A 5,000-nucleotide genomic window follows, 5' to 3' on the forward strand; every position below is an offset into this window, starting at 1 on the left:
CTACAGAAACCTGCTCTCCAGGAAGGCGTTAGGTAAGTGAACAGTTTGAGAAGACGGTGGAGAAAGCCCGAGTCCTGGAGCTCAGTGGGACTGGGAGAGGCCATGTGGTCTATACCACTCACCCCTCTTCCCACCTGGGCCAGGCAGGTGCAGCCTCTGACCCTGGAGCTGTCCCAGCACACAGATGTGACCTTCAGATTTCTGTCTGGGACGTAATTCCCGGGCAGGTGGGAGGCCCCACTGTAGTGATCGATCCTTTTGTTGGGTGCTGGTGGGAGACCACATCTGTCTCCCCAAGCCCCCCAGTGTGCTTGCCAGCAGCAGAAAGCTCCTCCTCAGCACCTCCCCAACCTCAGTAGTCATGTGACTCCATTTACCCAACGAGTTGCTTAAAAGATACAGAAATGTGGCAGTCCTGCCCATGATACTTCACATTTCCTGGGTCCCTCCCTGGCTGCATGTCATTTGGAAACTGGAGGTTCAGAGACTGCCCAAAATCACCAGGTGTGGGCAGACCCAGAATCCAGATGGCATTGCTGCCCTTCTCTTGCCCAACTGTTGGCCTGAAGACACCCCATCACCTCTTCACACGTGGGTGTGGAACTTTGCAGGCAGCCTAGGGACGGACTCTCCTCTGTCTGCTCCGACCCAGTGACTGGAGGCCCTGAGGGCATGGCATGTGCTGTCCCCCATAGTCCCCCAGAGGCTGGCATGTGCGCCCCACACTGCAGCCCCCAACAGCCTGTCATGTGCCCCCCACGCTGTAACCCCCATGAGCCAGGCTTGACTCCCCCACACTGCAGCAGCCCATAGCCTGGCATGATCCCCACCCACTGCAGCTCCCAGTAGCCCAGCATGTGTCCCCCTCACTGCAGCCACCCCACCCCACTGTCCTAGCCACATTGACCCTCACCTCCTTCCTAGGACAGGGACACGTGGCTCCTCAGCAGCCCCAGGGATGTGCCACCTGGAACTTCTGTCCTGGGAGACATGGAAGGAGCCCCCTCCTGTGGACTGGCCAGTCCCCCTCAGCCCTCCCCGCGCTGCCCTGGCTCCCCCTGCCCTCAAATAAAGAGCTTCAGCAGTGCTCAGTGATTCTGTCTGTCTGTGGGGTCCCTGGGACAGGCTGACCTGGACGCTTTCTTGGGAGTGTTCCAGGAAGAAGGGGAGGGTAGAGACAGGGGTGGGAAGGATGGGAAGACTCAGGTTTGTCCTGGGTGGGTGCCACAGGCCGAGGGGCTGGGTGGAGGGGTGGGTGATGGCAGCTCTGCCCTAGGGTCCCGTGGGTGCCCCCGACAAAGTTCACGTTCTGGGTGGTGGGTGTAGTGTGGGAAGGCCCTGGTTCAGGATGCTGCATAGTGAGACCTGCCACGACTGGGACAGATTGGACTTCCGCTCAGGTGGGCATTGGACAGGGTCACTTGGACCCTTGGCACTGATCCCGTGTGAGCCACTGACATGGTGGGTCAGGGGGACAGCAGCTTGGGGCAGGCTGTGGCTGTGGCTTCAGCTGGCCAAGGAGTCCAGAGCCTGTCCTCAGGCGGGCCACACCTGAACTGCTCTCCCCAGGGCCTCGTCTGTGCCGGGCAGGTTTGGGAAAGGGGGTGGCCAGCTTGGGGCCAGCCACTAGCAGATGTCAACTTGTTCAGATGACTTTCCTGGGGTCCTGGCATTGTATAAAATTTAAAGGTTCTTTTGATGGTGCCACACAGTGACACACAGAGAGGTGAAGGGCAGAGTCTTCCTGTTACTTGCAGCTCCAAGGGACAGAGCAGGTGCCTGGTGGGGCCCTCGGGGTTGCTTGCAGTGTCCGACGAGGGCGGTGGAGAGGTGTGGACTAACCCGCTGCTCAAGAAGGGACGGACCGGCCACCAGGAGGCTCAGTGCTGGGTCAGGACACGTTTTACATAACTCTGTGCACCTGGGCTCCACCTTCTCATCTCAAGAATGGATCTGGGTTCTTAGGATGTGTCTGAGGTCAAAAGTGTACCATCACTGGTCTTTGTCACATTCACAAGGCTGTGAAACCATCAACACCATCTCATTCCAGAATATTTTCATCATCTTAAAAAGGTTCCTCATGCCCGGGAGCAACCGTCCCCCATCCCCCCACGCCCGGCCTCTGGCAACCGGAATCTGCTTTCTGTCTCCACGAACTCGCCTGTCCTGGACCTTGCATACAGATGGGGTCGTGCCGTGTGTGCTCTGTTGCGTCTGGCTTCCTTCCTCCAGCACAAAGTCTCAAGGTTCGTCCACGCTGCAGCGTGTGGCAGAACCTCCCTGCTTCTTATGACTGAATGACAGGCCACTGTGTGGACAGGTCACACTTTATCCATTCTGGCATTTGCGCATTTAAGTTGTTTTGGGTGTTTTAATTTTGCTGTGAACATTCCCGTACAAGTCTTTGTGTGAACATCTGTTTTCATTTCTCGTGGGGATGCACCTGGGAGTGGAGTCGCGGGGCCACGTGGTGATTGTGTGTTTAACTGGTGGATAAACGGCCAGACTAGTTTTTTCTGAGCAGCTGCACCATCTCAAGTTCCCACCGCAGTGCACGAGGGATCTCGTTTCTCCAAGTCCTTGCCCGCACTGTGTCACCTGACTATTGATTTTAGCATCCGGGTGGCTGTGAGGCGGTATGTCCTTTCGGTTTTGATTTGCATTTCCCTGATGACTAACGACACTGAGCATCTTTTCATGTGCTTATTGGACATTTGTGTATATTCTCTAGAGAAATGTCTATTCAGATCCATTGCCCACTTTTAATTGGGTTAGTTGCTTTTTTATTGTTGAGTTATCGCATCTTACTTATTGTTGATACCAGACCCTTCTCAGATATGTGATTTGCAAGTACTTTCTCACGTTCTGTATCTCGTCTTTTCATTTCCTTGATAGTGTCCATTGTGATAGTTTTTAATTTTGATGAATTCCAATTTGTCTATTTTTCCTTTGGTTGCCTGTTCTTTGGGTGTAATATATAACAATTTACTGTCAAAGCCAAAGTCACGAAACTTTACGAATTTTCTAAGAGTTTAAGAATTTTAGCTCTTACATTTAGGACTTTGACCCATTGTGAGTAAATTTTTGCAGGTGGTGTGAGACCCACCTTCATTCCTTTGCACGTGGACATCCACTTGTCCCAGAGCCATTTGTTGAAAAGACTGTTCTTTCCCCATTGAATTGTTGTGGTGCCCCAGCTAGTCCTCGCATCTGTGTTTTCTGGGTGTGTTTTTCTTACAGTCCCTCAGAACTGATCTTTACCTGACAGTTGTTTCTCTCTGGACGTGCGGACTTTCAGCCTCTGCGCTGTAGACTGGTATTGAGCTGGATCCTCAAGGGAGCCTCTGCAGATTTCGGGAGCTCTTCCTCTGCGCAGCACTGTCCTGTCTGCTTCCTTGCTCACTCATTCTAGCTGTCTCAGCTGCCCCGAAGTCCAATCTCTGTCTCATCCACTCTGCACGACTGCCTTGCCCTGTGTGGTTCGTCACTCTCTGCCACGGTGGTGACGTTTCCCCAGACTCAGGGCTGCCGCGAGCATTTGCTTCCCTCTCCCAGGGGTCACAGCTGGCACAGCCTGCTGTCCAGTGACTGAAAACAATTGTCTCCCATATAGGGACCCATTTTTCCCTTGTTTGTCATGAGCATATAAGTCTGTGCCCTGCTCCTCCCTGATGTCCAGGTAGAGTCATCGCAGTGCCCTGGACTGTTGCAGCATCTTTCTAATGGGTTTCTCTGCTTCGTATCTGCCCCACAATCTGTCCTCCCTGCAGCAGTGGGAGTGATCCTTTAAAAATGTAAGACACGGGGCCGGCCCGTGGCTCACTCGGGAGAGTGTGGTGCTGACAACACCAAGGCCACGGGTTCGGATCCCATATAGGGATGGCCTGTGGCTCACTCGGGAGAGCGTGGTGCCGACAACACCAAGGCCACGGGTTCAGATCCCATATAGGGATCTATTGGGAGAGTGTGGTGCTGACAACACCGAGTCAAGGGTTAAGATCCCCTCACTGGTCATCTTTAAAAGAAAAAAAAGCAAGTCACACACTGACTTTGTCAGAGCTCTCCAGGGCTTATGCCTGACAGAGTGAAAGCTGAAGTCCCTGTGGCGCCCACCGCCTGACATGGTCTGACCCCCTACCCCATCCTCATCACAGGCCCGTCTCCCTTGTGTCATTCGCTCTGGCTGCTCTGCCCTCCGGTCTGTTCCTGGAATGTCCGCGCATCCTCCTGCCTCCAGCTGGCACTGGACGGTCCCTCCACCTGGAATCCTCTCCCCTGGTCAGTGCCCTGCTCATTTCCTCCACCATCTTCAGCTCCAGACTCGAGCGTCCTCTTGGCGAGGCTGTCTCCGGCCATTCCATTGCACTACAGACAACAGTTGGTGCCAACGCTCCCTGTCCAATGTGTTCCTTTTGCTTTATCTGCATGCCCACCTCTTACATAATGCGTAATTATATGACTCAGCGTTCAATCAGGATAAAGAAGCACACAATAGGTTGAGCAGGGACGGTTTGCATAAGCAGCAATTAACTGCAAAGGTGTGACGAGAACCACAAACACTATCTCAGGGCTGCAGGAGAGCAGCTAAGGAGAAAGTAGACTGGCGGGGGAGGGGCAGGGTCCCTCCACAAGGCTGCGTTCAGACCTCATGCGAGAAGGTGTGGCTGCAGCCCAAGGGATGCTGGAGAGGTTCGCTGGGTCACCAGGGCCAGAGCTGGCCCACGGTCAGGGCAGAGGCCAGCAGGCAGGAAGTGCAGGCTGGCCAGGCACGCAGGAGGCCTCTCTTCCCTCCAGGGGCAGGTGGGCAGGGGCTGGGACGCCTACGAGGTTCACTGGGAATCCATCTGGAGGGACAGAATCTCAGCAGGAGGCCCTCCGTGGGGGTCCACAGAGTTCAGTGTGGGCGAGTGCCCCGGGCGTCCCCTGCTTGTGCCTCTGCCAGCCGCACAATAGGAGAAAGAAGAAAAAACTCAAACACCTGGAGCCAGGGAGGGAGGCTG

General features: G+C 54.8%; 1 protein-coding gene across 1 annotated transcript in view; it reads left to right on the top strand.

Annotated features, from left to right (window-relative positions):
* Positions 1 to 5,000, top strand: part of LCN1 (lipocalin 1) — a gene marked incomplete at its 3' end in the record, with an annotated part of 24,598 nt that overhangs the window by 4,126 nt on the left and 15,472 nt on the right. The window lies entirely within an intron of this gene.

Source organism: Galeopterus variegatus, unplaced genomic scaffold (assembly GCF_000696425.1).
Source record: "Galeopterus variegatus unplaced genomic scaffold, G_variegatus-3.0.2 Scaffold10754, whole genome shotgun sequence".
NCBI lineage: Eukaryota > Metazoa > Chordata > Mammalia > Dermoptera > Cynocephalidae > Galeopterus > Galeopterus variegatus.